Source organism: Lathamus discolor, chromosome 3 (assembly GCF_037157495.1).
Source record: "Lathamus discolor isolate bLatDis1 chromosome 3, bLatDis1.hap1, whole genome shotgun sequence".
In the NCBI taxonomy this organism is placed as follows: domain Eukaryota; kingdom Metazoa; phylum Chordata; class Aves; order Psittaciformes; family Psittacidae; genus Lathamus; species Lathamus discolor.
This window is the reverse complement of record NC_088886.1, coordinates 56,887,806-56,903,773: the sequence shown is the minus strand read 5'-3', so window position 1 is coordinate 56,903,773 and position 15,968 is coordinate 56,887,806. Positions and strand designations below refer to the sequence as shown.

At 38.8% G+C, this 15,968-nt stretch overlaps 1 protein-coding gene across 9 annotated transcripts in view; it reads left to right on the top strand.

Moving 5' to 3' along the window:
* Positions 1–15,968, top strand: part of BCAR3 (BCAR3 adaptor protein, NSP family member) — a 94,462-nt gene that overhangs the window by 23,243 nt on the left and 55,251 nt on the right. Inside the window, exon 1 of one of the 9 annotated variants that reach the window (XM_065675417.1) lies at positions 12,530–12,550. The exons of 5 other annotated variants lie outside the window; for them this stretch is intronic. The gene's annotated coding sequence lies outside the window, so the exon portion shown is untranslated. 3 more of the 9 variants (XM_065675416.1, XM_065675415.1, XM_065675410.1) reach the window with 3 other exon arrangements.

Here is a 15,968-nt window from a genome sequence, read left to right as displayed (position 1 = left end):
TTTGTCTCTGCAGTAGCAGGTATGATTATATCAATTTTTTTGAGGACAGTGATGTACAGTCTCTTGAATTAAGTTGTTCTTAGGTGAGTAGTAAATACATGGCAGTAGAAGATAAGAGTTCTTGGGATTCAGTCAACTGCTCTAGCCAGTTCTTAAGCCAGACCAGAAGATGGTTATGATCTTGAATGAAGAGAAAAACATTCGTGGCAGGAAGCTTCTGCCTGAAAAACTTCCACACACAAGTGTTGTCTGCTGCAAAATGCAGCAAGCTCTTTAAGGCTACTAAAAAAGCCCCAACCCAAATATGTCTATAAAAGCTCCCACTCTCTTACCCTGAGCATATGCTGTGTTGATATGTGTTAATAACCCTTTTGTATTCCTCCTTACAAGCTTTTTCTAAAGTCTGAAGAATAGGCAGACTGCATTCTACTTCTTTGTATGTGTACCCCTTTTTTCTTAGAGGATCATTTTGTGCTTTTGGAGGGGAGGGTGTTGAGGTTTTTTGAGGAAAGCAGAGGGAGCCTCTGTCACTCTTGAAAAGCTGAGAAGTCCTTTCTACTCAAATGTGAATGCATCATTAGAACCAATTTTTGCATTTGGGTAAACCTTAAAAGCGATAAAGTAAGAATAATAATTAATCAACTTCTTTCTTTCATCTCATTAGATACATATGAGCTATCATTTGAGAAAAACTTAACAGGGTATTTTCAGGCACAGCTATATTTCCTTAACAGCTTTTGAAACAGTTATAGCAAGTGACATAAAAAAATTGAGGCTTTCAGCAATTGGAGGTCTACTCAGTCTAAATCAAAGAATTACAGGCTTTTGCAGTGGTTTTAATTTGAAAGAGAGAATCAAAAATTACCATTTCAAAAACAGTGGCTCACTTAGAGTAGGAATTCCATGCCAGTTCTCTTATTTACACAGTGAAACAATGTGATTTTTGTTTTTTAGGATCCTAGGCCTTACTTGTCAAATCTGCATTAAGAAAAGGTCAGTTTTAGTAATATAACTTGCCAGTAACAAAGGGAGTACATCCTATGGGTTTATCCCTATCTGATTTACAGTGAAAATGCAGAACCATAGAAATGAAAAGAAATACATTTGATAATAAATTTTCTGCTTTGGATGTGTTTTCTTTTGCTCTGAAAGGTGCCATCCTCAAATGAAATGTTGTACATACTTATAAAACAACAAATTGAAATTTTGTACTGATTTCTAAATAATGCATTATGCTTATTTTGAAAATCAAATAGAAATGATATTGTGGCAGGAAACAGGGATAAAAAGAGAACAGTTAGTTTTGATTACCCGACTACATTATCTGGAAATGCATGTTTTTCCAAACAGCGTCACAACCCATGTTATCTATAAATTACAGTGAATATCCTCTTGATGATATAAACTTTTCCTTTCCAATTTTGTTATGCCACTCAGTTCACTCTGAGATTTATCCTTCTTCATTAGCTTAAGTCCAATTAGCGTACTAGCACTTTTTACAAATTATGGTGCTAAGGAATAATAACTTTTAGAAACTCCATCTATCTTGACCACTTTTGAGAGAAGAAACAGACAATGAATTAATGCTTTAAAAGAAAAGTTCTTTGTCACTTCAGTGACAAGGCTTTTCATGACAAAAGGGCTTCATATAGCACATAAATATACTTAGATTTGCTGTTACATAGCTTACAGTATCAGAAACAGCAAACCTGTCTGAAAGAAATTAGAATTATCCTGGACTAGTAGGTATAGTATGTTCCTAACTCTGGCGTTTGCTACAGGACTTACCCCATCTTACAGAAGGTGATCTTAAAAAAATGGGAGTTGAGAATCAAGTCCATCTAACACACATCATTTCCAATATCCTACTGATTCAGGATGTAGAAAGAAAAGTAAGATTTCCATGTTGTCTCTTAAAGACTGAGAGGATGACAAGGCAAATATTCCTGTCACAAAGAGGTGATAAACGAATACTCTGATTCAGCCTAAGATACTGGCTAAGATACTAAGATTCCTCACTGGAGTGAGGAATATAGGTCACAGGGGTACTTTATGCAGACAATAAAAGGAAATGCTAAACATTAAATTGCTGTCAGGGTTCTAAAAAATTATATAACCTGGATGCTTAAAAAGATACAATGATGTTATCAGACCAAGTGATGGAAGACTGTGTCACAAATGTCTTCATCACTTGGCCAGATCATATCAAAAGGGCTAAACCAAGCTGTTTTGTGTACATGCCACCTCATCGCTAGGTGATGAGGTATGGAGAGAGGAAGAGTGCTTACACAAGAAGTCCTGGCCCTCTTTTTTCCATCTGGGATTTTGCTATGAATTAACACTTGATCACTAAATCTTTTGTTGCTTTTATGATGCTTTTATCAGTTCAGTATCACAACTCAACTGAAGTGCATAAGAGTTGGAAGAAGGTGTGTAAGACAGTCAACTCTGAGTGGAAGGATATAGTGAGACATTATTCGACTATGACTTACTGTAGAGGATATTTTGAGAATAGATAACAAGATAGGAGTATTATGCAGTCTGCCCAGTAATACTAAAGATCACTGTCTAAGGCTTTTACAAGTTTTGTGTAAAGCAGTGATTTACTTGGCTACCATTCCTGCTTTTACCCTCTCTTGGTCAAGCTAAAAAGACTCCTGGAGCATATGTAAAAATCAAATATTCATAAAATGTGTTTAGATACTTGTCACTTTACAGAATAAACTAGAACTGTTTGCGTACAAGTGGATCAGTATTGTCTCAATATTTTGTTAGGAGTTCAAAATTGGTTTAATAATTACATAACTTCTACAATTCATTGGTTTAACTCTTAAAATATGAATATAAACATGACAGTTTTTGTAACTGCTTCTGTGAACAGCTTATGAAGTTAAGTTGATTATTGCAGTGAAAGTACAGGTACTGCAATTAGAATAGTTTTTCATGTGGCTTTAAGACTGCATTTTGTAAACTTTTCAGGTACTGGAGTGAGGAACATAATAGAGTTCTTAATGTAATGTTCTTTTCAGAGCCAAGGACTGTTCATTATGATGATTTAGAGAGCTGTGTAACATTTGAATCAATTCATTGGAATGTTCCTAATGCTGTTAATATAGCTACAACTCGTGATTGTTCAACTTCAGCTGTATTGAGATAAACCTAATCTTGCTGTGCTGTTGATTTCAGTGAATTTGAATTGGACATTTTATCTCCAAACTGTATATAGTTTTTGACCTCTGGAAGTGTGTCTTGCAGGGTGACAGCATGATACCATTTGTTTTTTGGGGTTTGGGGTTTTTTTTGTCAGGTAGGTGCCGGAATTCTTCAAGCTAAGTTCTAGTAACAGTAGTGCTGGTTCATATGTTTATGGGCATATATCTTGGTGGGCAACATTTTTATTTACTCTGGTTTTGGCTAGTGAAAATAATTGTGTAATTGAATTATGTGCTTAGAAAAATAGAGCTAAATTAATCTTTGAGTTGTTTTTTTTTCACCACGATATTTACATCCTAGATAGCTTTGCCTATTGTATTAAAGTTTTTGTGGGAAGTCTGCAAAACAGATCAATTCAGTCAGCCATACGTGAGTGCAGACTGCTTTGTTTTCACAGCAGGGGCTAATGGTTGTTATCTAGTCTCCAGCCTATTATGACATGGTTTTGTTTTGTGTCTGTCTTTAACAGAGTGCTATGTCTAGGGGCAAAGTGCCTAACCAGTTATGCTGAAATGCTTTTTTTCCAGCACTAAACCTTACTGAAGTCAGACATTAAAAAAAAAAAAAAAATCACCATCTTCAGTTCTATTAAATTGATACTAATGGCCTACTAATGTACTTAGCAGCACAGAGCAAGGGTTATACTATCAGTTTACTGTTATCTTGAGCTTCAAACAGCAGCATCACATTTGTTGCTGGTTCAACAGTTTCCAGACAGTGCTTGATGTGATAAGTTCCTTCAATACATAAGCATTTTCACAAGGTTAATTTCATAGGACCGAGCATTTCATTTGAACAGTGAAGTTAAGTTTTGGGGAATTTTGTCAAAACATTTTCTGTTTTCTGAAATGTTATCTGGTTTTGCAACTACTTGAACAGAATGTGTCTTGGCTAAGATTTGGATTCACCCCATCTAACTCTAGCTACTCAGGCTGTGTTTCCACAGTAATTAGTATCAAGATCTGTGCATTGACATAATGCCCAGCAACACATTTGACCTGGATCAAATATGTGCACATGATCGCCTATCTGTTGAATTAGGCAGAGTACACAATACAAAGTTCACTACCTTTATGCTTTTACGCTATCTTTCTGCCAGCCAATGGTAGGGAAGTTACTAGAATAACTGATTTGACATAAGCAGCCTTTGCTAATAGGTGGGAAAATAACCATTCAAGATCATTAAAACACTTCAGCAGAAATAATTTTATAGTGCATCAATACTTTGAATAATGGGGCTCTGACTTTTCTGATGAGTATAAGAAAACTGAAAGGCTGCTGTTCCACTGAATCTTAATCTTAGTTGAAGCTGGGGTTCCAAAATGCTGACCTAAGCAGCCTGTGCCCTCTTCAACTTTCCTTTAGCTGCTTTTGCCCCGTCTCTGTATTTTCCTTTTTGTTGTCAGTAAACCTATACTGCAGCTGCATGGTGAACCCACTGGGAAATTTATCTGTCTGAAAAACAAGTTTGTTTTCCCCTTCATGTTCATCCAGATCAAGTCCTTATGTCAGTTCATTGTTCAGCTGCACAAACACTTGTACAAGTGGCCAAGAAAGAGATGGCAGAGGTTAGGCCTGGTGGCTGAATCAGCCCCACTCCCTAAAGTGAAACTACAGCTAAAGGTGTCCTATGAAGAGGCAAGTCACTCTCTGCTCACCTCTGGATATTAGAAAGAGGTAGATGAATTCAGCAGGTAATTCAGTCCACTTTCAGTTTTAATTACCTTATGTAGGTGCTCATATTTTTTTGTTGCTTGTAGAGATATCCCCAGATGGCTGACTTCATGGCACATCACTCAGGAATGCTGACAGCTGGTGGAGTGAATTTAGACCTAAAAGCTACATCTGCAGTTGGCTTGGAACACTGCATCTCTTATTTTGAGTGCAGTCTTCAAATTTTAAGAAAGCATTTGTTTCCTTTCCTCTAAATCCTGATTGCAAAATTTGCTTAGGACTTTGTCACTGTTTTTCATGTCCTTGCAAATCAAAGTACACAAGTGGAAAAATGTTTACAAATTCTGCAAACTTTCTTCAAAAGTAAAAAATTGTTACCAGTTCTGAACACCTACCACTGTTTCATGAACAGAAGACAACATGGCTGTGTACTCAGTCAAACTGATAGCTGCTCAGATCTTGGATCAGGTAATGGCAGAGTAGATGTAAAACATGTGAGAGCACACTAACCCATAGTGATGATTTACTGGAATGCTTTCTCAGCCTCGAAGCATTTAATCTGACAAAAATGAAGTTTCAAAAAGGTATGAATGTGAAGAGGCGTAAATACTCTTTCCACAGTCCTTTTGCCTGTAACTTGACTTACCTTTAGATGTGCACTGCAGCACATTTTGGATCTTGGTGTCCTGCCATCTAGGCCGGTATCCATTCATAGCATGCTGTGACTCCTTTAAGATGTACCTTTTGTCTTGTGTTCCAAAGAAATTATGGAGTCAGAGGGTGGGGCCTGCATCTTGCATGGGCTTGTTCCAATATGAAATGAAGACGCATCCAAAATTTGCGTACTAAACCACTCCTAAGTAAAGCAAAATACGGGCTGCATTCTGTCTGTGTATATAGGAACCTTCTCAGCAGCTATCTAGCATCTTTTTATGGTCTTAGAAATGCTTGTTTGGCATGACAAAGAAGACAGGAAATAACATAGCCTCTTCTAGAAGTGACTTTTGTCTAGAAGATGACAAATCAGGTGTAATCTGACTCCTATGTTCCCAGAGCATGAGGCATAGCACTCCACCTGTACAATCAGTAGTTCAAGACAGGTATCCTGAAAGCATAACCCAGCACTTAAAGTACAGCTCCAGGAAGGAACCATCGTTTTCTCAGTATCCTCTAACACAACTAAAACAGGGTTTGAAGCTGTGAGAGATTGAAACAGAGTAATGTTTAATTGTGTTACCATATTGCGCTGCAATCTTTAAGAGTGTGATTTTATTGTTATTTCTTATGACCTATAATGAAAGAATAAATTGTGCTTCAGATATGTTAAGGAATCCCACCTTGATGTGACCAGCTCCTTCAGTACAGTAGAAAAGTTACCCATACAGAGGGTAATGTAAATATATAAATGCAAGTGTCCTTTTTGAGACTATAAAAAACCCCAACACCTTGGATATTGGCAGACATGGAGGATATTTCTTGGTTCCTTTATGGCAGTGAATTTAAATATAAAATTATTTTTGAAAGCTTTGGCCATTGACTGTTGCAATGTTTGTGTATGTTAAGTATTTATAGTGTGCTTTTCCGTACATCATTGGTTGAGTTATGAATGGAAAGACATATAGGAAGCTAAGTGCCAAGAAGGATTTTTTTTTATGGAATGTTCTACAAGTTAGAAACTTGTTTTTCCAGCACCTTATTTTATTGAGCTGAATTATGGTCAACAGCATTTTTATGGCTTAATTAATTTCATTAACATCTTCATTAATATTTTAAAGTGTTTTCCTTTGGGAAGCTGCAGGTAGAAAGACTCTTTCCTTTTTGTCTTGTATGGGTTTTCTTATACAGAAGATGAAGTTTTAATAAGATTTTTATTTAAGTATTTTATAATTTTATTTGGCATACAAAGACAACAGCCTTAATGGATTTAAATAAAATGTATGCATCGACATAATATGATAATTGATATAACATAATAGCATAATTGGCATTGATATAATTCCAAGGCCAGGTTGAACAGAGCCTTGGGCAACATGGTCTAGTGTGAGGAGTCCCAATCCATGGCAGGGGGTTGGAACTAGATGATCTTAAGTTTCTTTCCAACCCAAGACATTCTATGATTCTATTGTGGGTCAATATAAAATAATATGCAAAACTTGAATTAGATTAAATGTAGTTAATATTCCATAACTTCCTGCTTCTGGTGGGAAAAGATTTTGCCTTTTAATTCTTAAATAACTGTTTCTGATATGCTGTATCTCTTGCCCTGCTGCAGTAAATATGAAATGCTTTCTTGCCATGTTGGTTTTCTTGTCATTCATTATATAGAAGACCTACGATATGTGCTATTAAGAAGGAAGATGACCAAGCAGTGCAGATCCTTGCTTGTGCTTGGGGTATATAAATAGCAAATTGAGATTATACAGAGAACTCCATATTCAAAGAAGGTGTAAAATAACCAAGGGCTTCGCACATGGGTTTTCATTACATGCTCAAAATAATTAGCATGAAGCCATAACTGGTTTTGCCTTGTCAACCCCAAATATCTTGTCTTTGCTCTCAGATTTTTACTCATTCTGGTTTGTGATGCTTCTCTTTGAAACATTACAAACACAACTGAAGTGCTTTGCAGCAGTGGTATGTAGTGACAACCTGGCAGATTCCAGACTCATGCTAAAGTACTCTGGTAGCTTTGCCAATAAATGAAGAGGAGGCTGCTTTGAACATTCCATTTGCATAATAGAGGTGGTATTGCTACCTGTGTGGTCTATTTTCCTCTTACTGAGATACACAAGTATATGAAGGTTTTTGCCATTTCTCTTTGAGGAATTCACAAATGTAGATGCTATTATAAACATACACCTCTCTACCATTTAACTTGTTGAAAGTTCCAACTTCATTTATTGCTGCTTTCTGGCCTTCTGTTTATCCTTGTCTCTACATCAGGTATGTTCTAAATGAGAAACTCCTCAACACCTGTCACATACAAAGAGAGGCTGTTATTTCTCTTGTGTTAGAGATTTTTTACAGAAACACAGGAAAACAAAAGATCACAAGGAAATCTTAGCTCCATAATACTTCTTCCAGTGCTAGAAGAGAGGAAAGTAGACCCCCTGGTAAAAAGGAAACCATAAAATCTTTTCAAGCTTCGTTCTGGTGTTGTGTTCCAGTGTAATTTGTCATTCATCAAAACTAGTCAATAAAGAAAACTGGTTTTAGTGAAGTTTTCCCCATGTCTTTCAAACTTCTGAAACAGGTCTGTCTCATGTATGCCAGCACAAGTTTCTTGACATGATTTTCAATACCAAATTGAGAAGGGGGAAGGAACTAATACTACCTGACTCAAAACTACATGAATTACTATAGTTCTGAGAACTCCTGATAGCTACAGTGACACTTTGGGTTGTTTTTTTTTCCCTCATCTTCCCAAAGCTTTTTGTTTCTTTCTGACTGCAGACTTACAATAATGCGCTGCAGATTAGAGGAGTTAAACAGTAAGCTAATTCCTATTGGAAAATACTGATTTGTCAGAACTATAGTTTTTTAGCCAGTAGCGATTGAAGATCAGATATCTGGTATTACATATACCCAGCTTGTACTCTCCTAGGTCTGCAAAACATTTAAAGTGCTGTAGCAGGAACTCCAGCAAGTCAAAGTGTGTTAATGCACCAGTTTGTCACTGAATGAGCTAAGGAAATTTAACTTGTCAAGCTCTTCTGCTTTGCTACAACATTATTTCCAGGGTGATCAGCTATGGGACATTTCTGTGTGTGAATGTTTCTGAGGCAAGCAATCACAAGGCCTCTTGACTAACTCATAACAGATAGCTCTTTGGGAGTTTCTTCAAGACCTTGTGTCTCCAGACCTAAGACAGACCAAATAGCAAGGCTTGATGTTGGTAGATTTATTATGGAGGTCTGGATAGCTGCTGACTAAACTTGTTTCTTTCAGTCGGCAATTGGGAAGGACCTTAGAAATCACAGTTGCAGTAGCTCATAGTTTTCAACCTAAATATTGTCAGATTTAAAGTACTGGATGGAGCATTTTTCAGTTCTCATTGTCATACTAATTTGGCCTGTCTTCAATTAATTTGAAAATTACCAATGAATAAACTTGATTACCCTAACCAACAGTTAGGGTGATCATTATATTTTGCTATGTGGCATCTGTGGGAGTTGAGGGAATGTAGCATTTTGTTTGTTTCAGTCCTTTCTCTTCTAAGACAAGTCTATAGTAGAAACTTGCTTTGACTTTTGTTTACCCAGGAATCTGCAAGAACTGCTGTGTGAGCAATCCAAGCATACCATTTCCTCATCTTGTGTAGTTACTTCTGCATTTGATCATTACAGCTGCTCAGCAGTGTTTTTTAAAGTAGATGTATTTTTCTCCAAGTTATTATTTAGGAAGACTGTAATCCTGATGTTTTAAGGTCAAATTGAAAAGTTGCAATGAATCCTCCTGTTTTACCCCATCCTATCTTTTGCTACCGTAAGCCAGGTAGCAAAACCTGGCAAGTAGCCAACTCTTGGCATGATTAAGATATGCAAGCTTACAGTGTCACAGGTCTTGGGACCTAGGTAACAGTTCTATTCCTCATCACTCGTCTCTTTAAATAGCTGTTCGTATAGGTGTCTTTGCGCTAGGTGGTAAGATGCACCTGTATGTACTCCCTTCAGAAAGCAGAAGTCAAAGGTGACCCTAGAAGGCCACAGCAGTGATGTCTGGCAAGCAATGCCAGCACACCGCTGGTTTCTCAGCCTCCCCTGGGCTCGTGTGACAAAAGACAGTGCTTCACCATTAATATTTCTGTGGCAAGGTGATAGGCAGAAAATGTGATGCCATGTAATAGCTAAGGGGCATGTCAGGTCAACATGGAATGCTGGTATTGTGCTTGTTTCAGGACAGTGGAGCTTCCAGAGTTCATCCCACATCTCAGTAAACCCATTTCCTAACTGGATATAAAGTATGAAAACAACAGAATTTTGCACTGAGGAATCTAATCTACCTTAATTAACGGTAACTCATAAGTAATGTACCTAATTACTCACAAGTAATGTAGCTATAGTTCTGGGCAGTCCTGCAGATTCTCCATTCTTGCAGCTTGCAGGCCCTTTCTCTTTAACAAATTTGCACCAAGTAGGTACAAGGATGGGTTGTCTAAATTGTCATACGTAGGACAATGACTAATTTTCATTTTAATCTGAATACAGAAGAAAACTCCTAGGAAAAGGATGCAATGACTCTTACATGAGTAATCACAGTTTATGCACGGCTGCCCAGCTACCCATCTCATTACTTAACACCCAATCATGTTACTAAGGAAATTACTTCTTTTCTGGTTCTTACTCATAAAAAATGACAATGAAGCATTACTTCCTATGTAATTACAGTGCCTGAAAACCTCCCAAGTTTTAGAATAAGCCAATAGACACCATCTTATGTGCCAACTGACCTGAGTTTTTGGCATGATTTTGTCTTGTACCTGAACTGTGAAAGTATGGTTTAGAGAAAAGCAAGGTGTTCTTTATGAAATGAGGAAAACAATAGTGTGCACTTACGTAGCATCTTCCACTTGATAAGCTGATAAAGTACTGTTTTTTCCTGTGAAAAATATTTATTGCTATGATGTATCTTACAAAAATACAAGTATAGGTCATACAGAGAGTTAGTGGGTCAGAATACTAGAACTGAAAGTTTAATCCAGGTATCTCTACTCCTCTTTCTGTATTCTCACCATGATTCTGTTTTTCTTGCACAGAATGTATTACTGAGGCTTTTTGGTATCCAAAATCAGTCATAGTGTTTTCGGTTTTGATTCCTTTCTCTTCCACCTGCTCCTCACCTCCTTTTTCCAGGTATATTTTGAAGAAAGACTGCCTGAAATATCTTACAGGAAATCTCCAGAGATAGTTACTTGTGTCAGTGAAGTTCTGGAATCCATCACTGTGAAACATTTGTAGTATCTCTGTCCTCTATACTTACCTGGTTTTGCACAACTGGCAATGGCGAAAGCAGAGTGCCATCAGCTATTCAAGGTTTCTAGCTTTTCTGGCTCATCAGTCGCTCCAATGTTGTTGCATTTGGGGAAAAAATTAAAAAAAAAAAATTGGAATGAGTTTTTATTGTGTGTTTAAGACTAATTTTATGTGGAATTGGTTTGAATTGAAAACTTCAAGGTTCTATTCAGTGTCACTATGATATTCTGATCTTCTGTAATGTTGGGGGATAAAGTTTAAGTGTAGACATCTCTGTCCATTAGCATGCCACAAGTGGTGAGTTATGTCCTAGCACTAGTGAACAAATTGTTTTTGGAAACTGTCATCTTTCACATTTGCCTCAACTTTCCTGTTTTGGAAGTGGTTACTGTAATAGGTGCATGGCAATACCAGCAGTGATAATGCTTTCCTACTGCATGTGCCTGCCTTAAGGAACCAAAGTGGGGTTGCTGGGGAAGGGGAATGCCAGTCAGAAATGCCACTGTGAGCTTCCTTTACCTTAGTATGTTAGATAAATTCAATTTTTTCAGTCTTCTGTCTCTTTTTCTTCCCTTACTGCATATTTGAGCATGTTCTGATTTTCTTTTTTTTTTCTCTCTTACTTTATACTGAACTTCATGTTACTTCAGCTTTTTAATGCAAAGATTCTACTCATATCTATGAAAATTTCCAGACTCTTCAAATCATTTTCCTCTCTCAGGAACTACCTTTGCAACACACATGATGACCGAAGAATCTTGGCCTGATGAGCTAAATGTTTCTGAAGCTCTAGGTACACTTCAAAGGAAGGTGCAGTGCGCTTTGTCTTGAATTGCTTTGTTTTTAAAACAGTTTTGCTGCAAGGTATTTTAGCTGGCTCAAACTGCAAAAGTCAGTGCTCTGGACAGTACATAAACCACAGACTAGAGAGAGGTAGATGTTGTAGTTTTACACAGTACCCAGGCATGTCACTGTGGTAAGTCACCATGTGGAATTTTAATCCTGCTGTTGTCACCGCTGGATATAGTTTAACTTATTTAGAGTGAGAATACCATAGTTTCATTTCTTTTTGATGACTGGCTTGATAATACTTAAAGGTCTTTGAAGATGATTAATCTGCTGCTTAATGACACTATTTAGATAGCTTAGGACCAAAACTTCAGCAACATCATGTAGTCAGGCTCTGAAGTAGATACATCAGAAGAAGCCTACTAAAGCTACTCCTGGGGGAAAATTGAGAAGAGGGTCAAAGGATTGAATGTTAGAGTGAAATGAAAATAGTGCATGAATAGGATCTCCCAGAACAAAACCAGCATAAAACTTAGTAGGGAACAAATATTTAATGTCAAAATCAATTAAATGTTTGGCTGGACAAAGAAACGCTTGCCTCTTTAAAGCTAATTCCAATAGGATGGCTGTGAAGCGGTTTGCAGAATGTTGGTTTATTAATTCTGGGAAGACACAAAGAACAGCATTATCAAAATTGCTTTTGATAACTGGAATAACTACAGCAAAACCAGGGCAATGCTGGCCAGCAGCCTGAAAGACTGAGCCAACAGGAAAGAGACAAACATAATGTTAAAGAAAAAAATGAGCTAGACAGGGCTTTAAGAGTCAACCGAGTGTGCCTTGCTTTCTATTTAATTGTAAGCTTTTTGGCTGAGTCAGTGGTACACCTGAAGATGCCGGAGGTAGGTGTTCTGTCTGTAACTGATTGTTTTGGAGGGTATGCTTTACAAACGCAGGTTAACTAGCCATCTGTTCTGTCAGTTGCTCTAGATCCTTTACAGCTCTTTGACTCTTTGTTTTAGAAAACGTGCTTTTATCCCACAAACCTGTTGCACAGATAACTTCATGTAACATGGTGGGATGGGGGGACAAGTCTGCTACTGCAAGTATATAACAGGCTCCCAATTGTCCACAGACAAGCTGGGTTTAGGAAACTGTTAGTCTTTGCCTTAGTGCTAATTTGGGAGACGAAATTCTGGCAGTGAAGCTGTTGAATCTGTTGAAGAGGGCAGCGGTTGGTCACGGCATGCGAGCGGCGTGCGACGGGGTCTCAGCAGGACCCAGCCCCAGCAGCCCGCCGAGGGTGTGGTTGCGGGACTGTAAATCCCGTCAGGGCGCTGGCCCGGCTCACAGCGCTTGCGGCCGCGCCGCTGGCGGAGCCGCTGCACGGCCTTAGGGGGCCCGGCCGCACCGCCCCGCACTCACGGTGAGTGCCCCGCGCGGGTCGGTCTCATTTGCTGGCTGAGAACGGGAGAACCGCGGAACTAGGTACCTACTTCCGCGGCCTGGGCGAGGGAGCGATAAAGCGCTCCCGGGAGGCTCGGTTGAGTCACCCTTGTTTTAGTTATCGCGAACTGCTCTTCCTTAGGGCAGGCTGGTGCAAGTGTACGCGCCGGCTCTTACTGCGGCGCGGCCATACCTTCGGCTCCCCCGACAACGTCCCAGTTCCTTTACTGGAGGCGCTCCGGGACGCTGGTGTTCCGGGTCCTGCCTCCAGCCCCCTCTCCTCCTCTTGACTGGCTCCGCAGCCCCAAGGGACCTGGACGGGACCCGGTGCCGGGAGATCGTTTGGCCGGGACAAAACCTCCAACTAATCCCCAGAAAGCTGGGAAAGAAGCAGCAGTGATCAGACTGGTAACTCTGGGGACAGTGTTAACTCTCTAGGGCAGAGAATGAGAAGCTGGTGCTTGAGTGTGTGTGAGCGTCCCTCGGGCTCTTGTCGGGGCAGGGAGATGTGGGGCTTGGCGAGCCCTGATCATGGCAGCGGTTAACTTTGTGGACTGATAAAGTACTGTAACTGTGGCAGTAATCAGGTTTTGTAGGAATGAATCCCATGGAAATCTTTAAGTATAAAGTACTGCTGAACTCGAGATACCGAGGTGCTTCACCAAGGAGAGAGAAAAGGAATGCTGTGTCTTTTTTTTTTTTTTTTTGTCGTCAGTTAAAGAAGAACGGTTAGAAAAGTACTTCTTTCTGTCGAAATCTGTAATTTCTGTCAGCCGGTTGTTAGCTCAGTATAATGAAGCACATACTTGTTACTGGAATTTTTTTAAAGTACTTCGTTTTCAGTTGGAATGGGTTGTTCTGTGGTTTGGATATTCTTTCTTTTCAGTAACATCGTGGGAACAGAGGAGCAGGCAAAATAAATTATTTCCTATGCTAGAGGAAAACCAAAAGCTTGTGTTCTGAAGCATTAGCTGAAAAATGCCTAGATTTGACTATAACCTTGGGGAAGTCCTCGATTTCTGCCAGAAAAACTGGGGAGAGAATGTTTATTTCAATTCAGGGCTTCATACTGTTCAGAATTACTGAGCTAACTGATTGGGCACTGAAGTTTGAGTTAATAATATTGGCCAGATGAGGAGGTCTCTACTTGTTATTGAGTCTTCTTCAACGATTACTTTTTCATGGCATTTTGTATAGATATCAAGGCATTCTACATGTGAAAACTCACAAAGAAATGTGGAGTTTATCTGTTTCTCTCATTTTGAAACAGCGAGATTTCAGAGGTAATTTATACTGGCCTGTGTGCTCTCTGTTGCCTGAGAACAGTTAAAAATAACATTTTAAATAGCTTGTCTGATTACAGTGCAGGGATGCATGTGGGGTGTAAATTGTATGGCATACATAAGGAAAAAGAGAGCATAAACACTGTGGTAGCATTTCAGGATCCTTTGGAAGCACTAACCTGGCTGTAACCTTGTGAAGAGTTTTTGACGTTTGACAGACTCATGTTTTTTTCCTGATAGTAGACAAGGGCCTTTGAACTATTGCATATTCTCTCTCAATCTTTTTCTCCATATCATAACAGGCTGTAGGTTCTCAAATCTAGTATTCTTCTCAAAGTCTTGTGACCTGTTTGCTGTGTCATAGCTACTGCATCAGTTTATCTTGTTTCTGAAAAAAAAAAAAGGGGGGGGGTGGGCAACAGAAAATACAGGTTGTGAAAGCTGCTTCTAAGCCGTTTTGGGAGAAGCAAACCTCTCTTTTGTTATACTAATGAAGATGAGTACATTGCTTCTAGGGAGACAATTAACATTAATTCAACTGTAAGTTTATAGAGGCTATAGTTTTAGCTGTATATTTCTTCCTATGATATACTAAGTTGAGCATTTTTTTCAGTTATGCTTTTTCTTTTTCACTAACTTGCCTTCTTACTACACAAAAAAAAAAAAAAAAAAAAAAAATCTGAGGAAACTGACTTGGTTCTTGTCCTGAACTTAACTTCACCATTAAGGTTCATCACTTTCATTATTTCCTGTGTGCATATGTATAGCGCATGCAAATGTGCCAGGGTAACTTAGCAGGAAGAAAAAAGTACTGTATCTCCCACTCATCATAATTTATTGCTACTGGTTTTGAGGCAGGGAGGGCAGGTGGGTGGGAGGAGGTTTTGAGGAGATTTGCTGTGTCAGAAGTAGGGTTTTCACAGAAGTTGACTCGGTCTTATAAAAACCTGAGAAGATAAGGCAGTTGTTCTTCAGCTGGATTTATTAAACCTTGTTCAATTCCTGTTACCTGCATAGTGTAGAGAATAATAAAGACATGGTAAGACTTTGAGGGAAGTATTGTGTCATTGGTACTATGATAACAACAGGTATAGACTTCAGAGACTTTGATCTAACAGGGAGAATCACCTGGTTTGCAGATCAGGAAGACTGAGAGAAGTGTGAGTCTTTTAACATAAAACTGATTTAGGTGTAACTCAGCTTGAGTCTGATTTGGAAATCTGAAATTGCCTTTCTGTTTCCTTTGAGGTTTCCATTAGCACATACACAGTGTTGTGCTGTTTGTTATGCCACTCATGTATCTCTGAGGCTGAAATTAACATTTCCCTTTCCCTCATTTTGTTGCTGATGTATTGAAACCACAAAGTAGCAGCCATTGCTACTAGTTATGTTGTGATACTGAAGGGCCATGTTCCTGTATGGGTGAAATCAGAACTTCACCAGACTGTGCACATCCAAGTTTTCATGAAGACAAACCAAGCCAGAAAGTTTCTACTTGCATCCCAAAACCAAGAGTGCACCAGTAGTACGATATTTTGTACGCTGTTTTGGGGCTGCAAAGGTTATTTGTTTGATTGTTCATATGGCTGGG